General features: G+C 37.4%; 1 protein-coding gene across 1 annotated transcript in view; it reads left to right on the top strand.

Moving 5' to 3' along the window:
- Positions 1-12,122, top strand: part of CNTNAP2 (contactin associated protein 2) — a 1,195,621-nt gene that overhangs the window by 1,120,204 nt on the left and 63,295 nt on the right. The gene's annotated exons all lie outside the window — the stretch shown is intronic.

The following is a 12,122-nucleotide window of genomic DNA, read 5'->3' as shown; positions in this document are numbered from 1 at the left end:
TCCCACAGAAGACAGTTCTTCACAAACTGCTCCAGCATGGGTCCTTTCCATGTGTCCCTTCCACAGGCTGCAGTCCTTTAGGAGCAGACTGCTCCAATGTGCATCCCCTGCAGGGTCACAAGTCCTGCCAGCAAACCTGCTCCAGTGTGGGCTCCTCTCTCCATGGGTCCACAGGTCCTGCCAGGAGCCTGCTCCAGCATGGGCTCTCCATGGGATTACAGCCTCCTTTGGGCACATCCACCTGCTCCAGCATGGGGTCCTCCATGGGCTGCAGGTGGATATTTGCTCCACCATTAACCTCCATGGGTTGCAGGGGCAGCCTGCTTTACCATGGGCTTCACCACAGGCTGCAGGTCAATCTCTGCTCCAGTGCCTGGAGCCCTCCTTCTCCACTGACCTGGCTGTCTGCACGGCTGTTTCTGTCTCATAGTCTCACTCCTTTCTTTCAGCTGCTCTTGTGCAGCAGTTTTTTCCACTTCTTAAATATATTATCCCAGAGGCACTACCACCGTTGCTGATGGGATCAGCCTTGGCCAGCGGCAGGTCCATCTTGGAGCTGGCTGGAACAGGCTCTGTTGGACATGGGTGAAGCTTCTGGCATCTTCTGACGAAGCCCCCCCTGCTACCAAGCCTTGCCTCACAAACCCAATACAATTATCCAGAAGGACGTTGATTTTGTTACTTATCTGGTTATGTTCTGTAAATGAGAGAACTGATATGAACAGAAATGGATCTGTTCAGTAGATTTTTCACTTGAAAATGAGTCGCGTTTTCAAATATAAACTCTTCATGGTGTTTGAAAATACAGAAGATAGAAATACAGTTTTTCTCAGTATCAAGAAGACAAATTATAAAATATGATTTTTCTCTTGCAGATCTGAGCAGTGAGGATTTGAGTAGACTTTTATTTCCTGGTAAATCCTTCTCCAACCTGATGAGCAGCTGGTTTGCTTGCTTTTAAAGAAGACAGCTTGCTTGCCAGGTGCTGTTGCTCATACTTCCACATCTCTACAGGGCATAAAAGTGTCACAAGAAGGATTTATTTCTCATCAAAGCTTCAATTCAAGAGCATTTAGTTAGTGTTTTTGAGATCTTAACAGCAAGTTCATACTTAGAATACCTGTCTTTCTAACTTACTGTAATAACCCTGTAGTGCCAGAGAGATTTAAAAAATCTGCAGCCAGGCAATAAATTGCTACCATATGAACTATGTGAACCTGAGTTTTATCATGATTCTCAGGAGTTTCACTTATATATAAATACAGTAAAAGGCTCATTATTGAACTCTATGAGACCTTACCCGATACTAGTAGACAGGAGACCACTGATTACTTACATAAGGTCAGAGTTACTGTCCAATCAATCAGAATTTGGAGTAACCTTTGAAATAAACATATCCACAATATCGTATATCCATAAGGTAACAAACAAGCACAAGAACAAATATTCAGTGTGAATTGTTTTCATTAGAATCACACCCCTATTCCTAACATACCAAGACAGTCAAGACTAAAGGTGGACCCCTCTGTCAAGAGGTTTTTATATTTCAGTTTTCTACATTCACTGACTGCAGACAAATCAATAATAACTTCTGTATTAAATAACAAGCTCCTATTTGTGATGCCAATGGTTTCTCAAAGATAAGATTAAGGATATACAGTTCATTTAGGTGTCAGAAAAAATGAATGACATAAATTCAGGGACAAAGGTCTGCTTATTTCCTGTTGTTTCCATGAGGTGGGCAAAATTAACATTTTCTAAGAATTCCTATCTCTTGCCTCTAGTAAAATACCACAGACTAGTAACCATGGCACACCTCCAAGGCTGCATTAGTTCACCTGTGGCAAGAAAAAGCCCAGACTGACAGATGGGGAATGCATTATCGCAGTAAATGACATTCAAGAGCTGAGCTTTAGGTCATGAAGGGCACGTTTTACTTTGTTTGACTTCATTAAAAAATTTCATGCTTCAGCAGGGTATTTTCCATATCATAAAAACCAGATCACTCTTGACCAAGTGTTCATGGGTGATTAATGCTATTCACACATCAGTAAGATCTTTTAAGAAAGTCAAGGACAAAAACTCCTAGCAGAGGTTCTGATCCAAAGCCCACTGAAGTCAATGAAAGGCCTTCCTTTCTCCAGAAGGCTTTAAATTGTACCTTAAAGAGCTACAACAGTTACATCCTTAGTGAAAGGCTCATACCTCCTGCTTCTGTACGTGTCCTCAGAGTGAAATAAGAGTGGAATCTGAATCAGACACTTTTTTCTGTTCCATTGCACAAAGCTGTATCAGCATGTTAAAAGAAAAAAAGAAAACCCATATAATGTGCTTTAATAAAGCTGATATAGTCAACAGACTTGAAATGGGCCTCTCAGCTTCCGTACGTACTCAGATATTCCTGTAGATTCTCAATAGATCTCCAGTTCTTCATAGTTGCTTTAAAGCCATTTCTAGCAATGGGTTATGAGTCACAGCTTCTAATGCCTTCTTTGTTCCTGGAAAGTATTAGACCTGAACAACGTCTTTAGGACTCCAGTGTCCCAAACCCATCCATATACTTTCATGACAACTGAAAGTTGTTGCATGCCTGCTCAGAAGACTGTACGGAAGGATAGCTGGCAGTTCTCTCTTTCATGCTTGCACAATATAGAGAACTGTGGTAGAGAGGCTATACAAGACAATACCCTATATTCACAATGTTAATTGCTGACTCCGTTCAAAGTGAATTGAATTAAGAGGCTTTATAGAAATCTTGACCTGAACTCAGCTGTTCATAGGATTGAGAATAATCCAGGAAATTTATTTGTAGAGATCTCCATTTTCCAGTTTCACCAGAGGCAAGCAGTAGAAATACCCATCTTCTGTGAAAAATAATCAGTTAAATATTTGACCCTCACCCAAATAAAAGCAAGAAGAAACAGAATTTTTGCAAGTCCTTTCTCTTATTTCCATTTTGAACTCTGCACTTCTTGATAGAATTTGCAAAGTCTTAGATGCTTAACAAAATGTAAATCATACAGTTAATTCAAACCTAATCTGAAGTACAAAATACTGTAGTAAACATAATAGCAACAAATTAAATGGGTGAAGTATAGCAAAGCAATCTGCATATAATCCCAAGCTTAAATGCAATTAACATAGCAAAGATTTTTATAATTATAGATTAAATTTTGGTCTCATTAAAGGGAGTGGGAACTTTCTCATAGATTTCAGTGAAGCTATCATTTCACCTCCTATTATTATAGTTGCACAGAATCATTACTATTGTATTTCATGTATTTTGAAGCCTCAACAGAATATGATCACTCTGTTTGAGCTCTTGCTTAAAAGAGGCCATAAAATTTCACCAAATTATTTTCTTGTGCTAACCCAAAAAGTAATGACAGGAGCATAACACATTTTCTAGAAAGCCATTTTATCTAGCTTTAAAGACTTCAGATGATAGAAAATTTACCATATCCTTTGGCCATGTTCCATTCCCGTAAAGAATTTGCAGCTAATATAGAGTTTGAATTCTGCAGTCTTCAGTGTTTAGCTTTTGGATCTTTGCATCTATGCCTGATAGATGAAAGAACTGTTTGGTGTCGTGTGTCATTCTCCTTCACACTTTTTTAGAGATGCTGATTAAAACACCTTTTCATCTTGTCTGTAAGAAGCTAAATAAATTGAACTATTCTAGCTTACCATCAGAAGTCTATAATTTTTGAGCCATAAAACAATTTTATAACTCTTCTGTGAAAACTCTCCCACTGAGTCACATTTTGAAAACCTTTACCCTGGGATTACACATGGTAATAGTAGTTATGGCATAAAAATGATGTAGACATGCCATCTTTATTTACTTATTTCCTTCATTTTCTGGGCAAATATGCTGCCATGGCATCCTTTGGACAGTGCTGTTTGTTGTCTAGACCCCTAATTAATTTCAAGACTGGTTTAACTACCATTTCATTGACTAGTAGGGCATGGGGAAGTACTCTTCATGATTTGAGAGAAAACAGCCAGACAGTATTTACAAATTCCATAGCAGCTGGTATGAATAAAACATGTTTTAAATATCCAGGACTTCAACCACAAGTAAACATGTAAACCATAGTTAATATCAATACAATGAAACCCTCTGCTTTTTTTCTAATAATCAGGTATATCTATTATGTTAAAAGTATATTTAATGAATTTCCAAATAGGTTTTGCTTTAAATAAAAAATATCTTTTGTTCTATTTATAGTAAAGGCATTCTTGCTGAAATGAATTATTTTAATCCCTGGAGATGCGTCATTTCCAGTACATATTGCCATTCTGCAATGGCAATGTATTACTCAAAATGCTAGTGCACCAGAAAGGCAAACTCAGACCATTTTCTAGAGCAGAACCAAACATTACATCTGCATGTTTAATACATTAGCCCTCTATTTACCCATAGCTACTAAGCTCTTTTTCTCAATAAGTCACAAGAAAATGGTTTTTGCTCAGATTTGAAAACAGAGGGGTTTTTTTACAAATAGGTGACAAAGTAGCATAAAAAGCTATCAATAGGAGAAAGTTTGAAAATAAAACAAAGCTTATATTGATATAGTATCTCATTCCTATAATCCTAAACTCCATCTGTTTTCCAAAATATAAAAAAATACAGATCCTTGTCTTTGCATACTTCATATTCCCTCCGAGTATAATGATGTTACAGGTGTTGCTGAAGGCTAGGTGTTCAGTTCTCAAAAGAATCTGTAAACAAGCAGAATTTAAATCATATGCATCAGAATCAGACATGAATGAATAATTCACTGATTAATAATTTTCTTACTAGTTCTTGTGCGCTCACAGGATGTCCGTGAGCTCCTAACAGTTTTGTTGATTCTATCATTTTCTGAATTTACTCAACTTCTTTATTTTACAGTGTGACTTACAATCTTTCAGGTAAAGGCAGTATAGGTAGGCAGGAAGCTCATAAATGAGCCATTTCTACTTCCATTTTGTGCACAGAGTTGGTCAGTAGCATCTGCAAAGATAAGTCAGCACATCGTCATCAAATCCCAGCTAGCTGAAAGCCAGACAAAATGTTTTCATAAACAAGAACCCTTTTCCCTCATCAGTAAATGAGAGGGTGGAATATCCTTACCCTGGAGATTGGAACATGGAGTCAGATCTTCTTTTATTGGCAGATTGCAGTGGGGAAAACATCATTCATAGAACCCCGTCTGAGAACAGCATCTTGCCCTGTGGTTGTAAAACCTGAGTCTGCTGCCTTCCCTGTAACTGCTGCAGAGGGGCAGGGACAGATATTGAAGTACATATCTTTCACAAGTCTTTCACATTCTCTGCATCAGCTGAGGCCTTTTAGAAGAATATTCTTCTTTACTTTCTGTTCTGTAAAACCACTCCATAGGAGAGGAACACTTCTACATATCCATCCTTCTCTCACCTTTCCAGCAGAGCCTTTATTGTGGTATTCAGAGGAATTTTTCAGTTGTCTTGTGCCAAACTTGGCCATGTCTAGGCCACGTATCATGGTAAGACCCAGAAGTGAAATGCCTTCCTCACCCTACACCCCCATTGCCCTTGGTAATAACGCTAGGGCATTCAGGGCACAAGGGAGTATGGCACAGTCTGGTAGCTGCTCGGTATGCATAGCAGAGCAAAATTCTGCAGAGTGTTATCAGGAGGCTTATTCACTTCATAACATGTGTTACATACGGTGGCTTACGTTGAGATTATCTCCTTCTGTAACACATTTCCAGCAATGAATGTGTGTGTTTTCCTTGGCCTGTATGATTGCTGGTTTAGCACCAATTTTTACTGGAATTAAAGACTAACATTAAGCCTAAAAATTTCAGAACTTAACATGAAATAGGTGCTTTCCATTACATGGCAGCACACATTGGACAAATTAATGTCCTGTGAAAGTAATCTTTAAGTACCTGAGGTAGATCTCCTTAATCTTAATAACTTGGCATTATATGACCTGCTGTTGCATCTGTTAACATTTGTTGTAATTCATCTATTAAAGAGAGCAATAAAAAGCCAACAGATATGTGACATAATCATCAGAGAATTGTTTCAATGGAAGGCAGCCAGGCTAAGTAGTGTCCTTTTCTTTATCAGTGCTTCTGTTACATTTTGAGTTACGTATCTACATTTCCATTTCAATTTTACCCAAATTTTTGTATTATCCCTGATATATTTATCTTAGCAAGAGCAGCTTCAGGAAAATACACAAGCTTATTGCAGGTAAGGGTTTCAAGTTTTTAAACAGAAAAAAACCCTTTATATTTATTTTATTTTTTCCTGCAATGCATCTATGTTTTTTTCTATGTCTATATCTCATGTTGATCATGTTTCTAATTTAAATCCCTGCAAAAAAGAGACTTTAGCATAAAAGACTGGAGTTGACATTTAATAAAAAAATCTGCAAAAGTCTAAATTAAATCATTGCATTAAATCAGCAAAACAGATTTGGAGTGGTTCCTAAAACAGTATTAACTATATCCCTATAGAAATTCAACTGAAAAGCTCAAAGCACAATGCCAACCTTAAGTTTGCCTTACATCATGCTGGTGAGGTATATGCCTTCTCCTGCGTTCCAGATGAGCAGTGAGGCTGCAGGTCTGTGACAGTCTAAGCCAGTAAAAAATGCTGGGTTCATGGTCCTGCTGCCTTCTCTGGATCCGCTATTCATTTACAGCTTCTGGCTTGTCTCTGCTCTGGCTCTGATCTGATCCACAATCACCTGAGTCAAGGACCTAACCTGCCAGAAAAAGATCAGTGAAGCACTAGTGCCACACTAAGGAAAAAGGTGAACTGCAGTAAAATTGGATTTGGTGATCCTAACTAATTACAGAATTGCCACCTGAATCTGCTCCTTTTCTGTTGCATTAGAAAGATAAAATATTTTCAAATATTACAGTATGAAAAATACTGTTTGTAAGGTTTTTCCTAACCATTCAGCAGGGGAATACCATTAAGAGGTCAGATTTCAGTCATCTCTGAAAGGAAAATAATATATCCTATTTGATTTTCATAGGCACCTTCCTCCTTTCTGCTAAATTATTACCATGCTTGGGAGGACCTCCATCTAAACACCTGCCCATCACGTTGTTATTTTCTTGGGCTCTCATGCCTAGTCTATTCTAAATTTGTAGGACTTTTTGAGCAGGAACCTTCTTTTTGTTATGCAATATTATAGCACTTAGCACAAAAAGCTCGTGTTCAGGACTGAAGCTTTTTAATAGAAGTGATAAATCATGATAATAATGCAGGAGAGAAATAATACATTGGTCATGATGATAACACATCCCCTTCTTTATCCTGATATTACTGAAGTCAATAGCAAAGCTGTGTTGACTTCAGATGGTACAAGATTAAGCCTTACAGCATTATTATTCCATAGCATTTTGAAAGTTTTTGTATAAAATGTCGTCAGCATAAAGAAAAAACTTCACTTTATAGCAGTACACACACACAGGCTGGATTGACAATGATACAGACGTAGATATATCCACAGGGTGAATATAATGTGTATGTATATATAGCTTATATATCTCTCTCATTTTTTTTTTCCAAGACTACTAAGGTGATGTAGGCATTATATTTGCCCTTAGATTGATATATCTTTTAATCTCAAGACTCCTGTCAGGATTAGCTTTACTATCTAAGTGAACAGTAATTTAAAAGAAATAGCATTTTATTGAACTTCTGCTTAAATCTCAGCAACTTCAGTTAAAGACAGTCTGCCTGGTGTGATGTGACTTGAGAACTGAAACTGCAAGTTCCTCAGAAACTGCCATCTACTTTCATCTGTGTGGTGCTTAAAGCCACACTGTGTGTTTATATTAAGCTCAAACAAAATTAATGAGTTTTTAAAGAAAAGTAGCTGTAATGAAAAATCTTAAATATAATTTAAAAACTGCAATTTAATACAAATTCATGACATCAACCTCTGTGTATGCAGAGGTTCTATTTAATTTTCATTAAATAATGTAGTATCTTTTTTCAAATACCATTTGGCGCAAGTAATTCCTTTTTTATTATGTGTCTTATATTGTATTGATAGCCTAGTATTTCATACAAAGACTGCAGGTTGCTCAGTTCCAGCTGCTTACACTTGAGCACCCACTGGATGGCAGTCACATACAACTTTGGAAAGAATTCAGCTTGGTCCTTTAATTCACTGACCTAAAAAAGAAATCCGAGGTTAAGTGCCTCTTAAGAAAAAAGTTTTCTTTTATTAGATAACGCTAGTTTAGAACAAAGACAAGCAATTAAAGCAAGCAGACAGAAATCTCTCTATTCCCTCACAGTTGCCTTGTGGTGCACCATTTCATTTCAGATACCAGGATTAGAGAAGGGCCATGGAAGGCAACACAGGTGTCCCCTGTGGGACAAGAGGTGCCAGAGCTGGCAATGGAGCAGTAGCTGGCTCTATCGCTAATCAGAAAGGCTTACTCCTATTGATGGCAAGGCCAGGAAATCAGTATCAACAGTTTTTAAATGGAGATTTTATTTGAACCAGGAATCAAAACAATCAAAACTTCAGTCATTAAACCTGTGAAACAGTTCTTAGCTGAACCCTTTTCCTTGATTTCAGCGAGATCTGGAAAATATATGTGAGTAGATAGAGTCAGTTCTTGATTCAATACAAGTTGTCAGTTTAAACTAATACCCCTAAGCAATAATCTGGCTGTTATCTGTTAGAGCCTGCAACGTAACACGGCATTAGTCTCCTTGTTGCCACCCCTGGCTCCCACATGCAGCAGGATCTTTTGTCTCTGCACCATGATAGTATGCTCTGCCATGCTGAAGTCCCATGGGGAGATGATGTCACTGAAAGGATTTATTTGGGTTTTTTTAGTCTGGCCAAGATCACCGCTAACTAAACTGGTCCAAAGTGGGGGGAAAAGGGGCACACCTGCTCATATCGTTGACTTCTTTTTGGCTACACCAGAAAGCTGCATGGTTTCACTGCCGACATGCCCTGCGTCCCCGGCTGCAGCCTCTTTCTTTGAGCTTTACCACAGAAGTCCCACTGGAGGACTCCAGGTATGCATATAGGTCTGCCTCGACCTCTGTGATTCCCAGAGGAATCAGGGAAAAAAGTAAGGTGAAGGAGAGGGCAAGAGTGTTAGTTCCCTGTCCTTTGCTCCCTTGCCACAGCACTGGCACCATCCCCATTCCCAGAGATGGGCAACCTCTGACCACACACCAGTTTGAGGGATTTGGTGAAATACATTATCATTAGTTTGGGATCATTGTCATAGCATGATTGTATATTTTTACTTATTTTAAATGTGAGTGCCATTATGCATTTTTGCCAGGAAAGGCAAAGTTGGAGAATTGTGTCTGGCGGAACATGGTGAGGTTTACAATGCTCTTTGGTTCCTGAAGGATTTTCCACCATGGCCTCAGAAGAGCTTCTTAGCAAATATAGCATGTTTGATTGCCTGAACTACAAAACCTAAGCTTTGGGTGATGGGATGATATATTAGATATTCTGAGCCCAAATTACAGAGCACCTGAAAAATAAAAGTCTATACCTCAATGCTGTTGTACTCTATGGAGAGAAGGCAGTCTGGTATTCTTGCAGGGAACCTGTATTGCAAAGAAACAAGCTATAGCTTTACATAGCTAATATACTGATTCTCTATTAATCCATTATGGACCAGCCTTTCAACATCCTGAACAGTAGCTGAAGCCAAGGGGAGTTTCACCACACCACAGCTGCCAGGATTTGATATTCTGTATTTGTGCATGTAAATGCTCACAGTGAATCATTATTTAAATTGGCTTTTCATTTTCAGGTATGTCCTACAGACACAATTAGCATTTTCAGGTAGGGACAGCCTGTATATTAGTCAAGGATTACTTTCCATTACTTGTTCCTAATAGTTAGTCCAGACTGTGGCTACTGCTCTAGGATAACCGTGATACTTTGAAAAATTGATAGATTTGTAATATTTAATATCATTTATTAGTATCTTATCAGATTAGTGATGATCTGATCAACTCCACTGGTCAGATTCCAAGTTACAATAAAAAGAAATATTTAAACATCACTCCAGATTGATTTTGGGAAAGGAATAACTTAAATGTTGATGTTGTTAACAAATACCAATGTATGTGGTAGTATGCCAGATTATTTTATCTGAGATACTTTGGTATATTTTAAGCCATACAAATAAAAGGAGAACCTAGAAGATGAATCCTGTGCAATCAGAATGCATGAGAAGTAATTCCACTGCAGGCAAAGAAGTTAAATGACGTTAAGGTTCTTGGTCTATAAGGCCTTTTTGTGCATCAGTCTTTTCACCAGTCTTTTCCCAATATGCCTCTCTAAAGTCTATACCTTCATTTTAATAGCCATAATGGTAAATTCCATGGCAGCTCTGAGATCTGAGCCATTCCTATCTCTTTTGACGTAAAAAGGGAATATTTTTTTTCACCTGGTATGTCTGCAGCTCCCACTGACCACGAGTCTGACACTTGTGATGTTGGATGCTGGAACACTGATTTTCATTCCACCAGGGAAACCAATAGCAAGCACTTATCTGGAGTTTGAACTTAGTAGGGTCTGCTGTGGTTAAGGTTGAGAACTGTTTTGTATTTTAACTCTTTGTATTTGCTTGACTGTACCATTTAAAAAATAACTCTTTTTTATTTGAAATTATGTAACTCTAATTTCAGGTAAAATATGTATTTCTGCTGTTTATTAGCAGTCTGAGAAAAGCTGTTCAAGATACTCTGAACAAACTGAAACTCCTTAGTTTCTGAGTAAGAAGATGGAACTATGTTTTTCCATGTATTTAGCTCAAAAGTCTACAGTTTAAAATTGGGAGATAGCCAGTGGTCATGCTAATAAACATTTGTGGCCAAATTTTTAATAATCAGTGACTTATGATCAATTAAAAATAATTTCTGAACACAAGTATTTGCTAGACCTCTTTTGTCATCTGTAGAGAACATTTTCACTCTCTATTATGTATATACACTTCCCTTGTTGGGGTTTTATGGGACAGTATAAGAAAGACAGGACCCCTCTTTTCCAGTCATTATAGTTTTTTGAGATGATTGCCTCTGCAGATTCATGGGCATGACATCAGTAGGCTTTGCAAGTACATGAGCTCTTAGTATTCCGAGGTATCAGGGGATTCAGCCCTTCAGTTCTATGCTATCTGCCATTCATTTACTCTTAACTACTGAACTGAACATTTGCGTTACCATTAAAGCAAACGAATCTGAGATAATAATATTTTGAAATTAGAAATTAGAAATATCGCAAAAAGATATGTGAAAAAATTCTATGCCCTTTAGTGTTGCAGTTTCTCCAGAATTACTTCTGCAGTCTATTATACCCGGCAAAGCCTTTAATCACATATATGAGTTTCTATGCTGTTTTGTGCCAAGGTAAGACCAGAATAAAATAAAGAATTGTTGTTCTGCCTTCTTAAAGCCTATGTAATAAACATGAAAAGCTGAGAAAATAAATACAACAGCAAAGATGAAAATTCACCCCAATTACGTTTATGAAATGTGAACATCAAAACTCTATTGAGCTGTATTGAACTTTCTTAATAGTGCTATTATTAAACATAGGCAATTTATTTTATTCCTCTTTCTTCACATTCTTCTGTTAAATAGTTAAAACCAGGAATAAATATGTTATTATAGTGTGACTGTGGTGTCATATTGGGGAAAATATGAGTTTCCTACAGATTAAACTGTTTAGTTTAGTTGATTATTCTTTATTTTTTATGTTTCACTGAGTGTCATCACAATTAAATTGAACAACACTTTCAACAAGAAAATATTAAACATGAAGTGCAAAAAAAAGTCTTATTAATTTATCACTTTTCTGTGAGGAGTATACTCAGCACCTGCATTAGTCTCAAATTCTCAGCTATGTAATTCTCGCTTTAGCAGTAACCTAGGTCACAAACGGAAATCTTATATTAAAATAATATGCTGTTTTATTGTTGATGTTGATGCTGTTGTTATTTTTAGCAATTATATTGAAGCACACAAGCAAATGCTGAAGTAATTCTACAGCAACCAGAACAAACAAATGTTCAGTATAGGTATTTTATAGGCCTTGGGAACAGTGGAGATGGCAGATATGGAAGGAAGGGTAT

The sequence above is a fragment of the Phalacrocorax carbo genome, chromosome 2, assembly GCF_963921805.1.
Source record: "Phalacrocorax carbo chromosome 2, bPhaCar2.1, whole genome shotgun sequence".
Classification (NCBI taxonomy): domain Eukaryota; kingdom Metazoa; phylum Chordata; class Aves; order Suliformes; family Phalacrocoracidae; genus Phalacrocorax; species Phalacrocorax carbo.
This window is presented reverse-complemented; position numbering and strand designations above follow the sequence as displayed.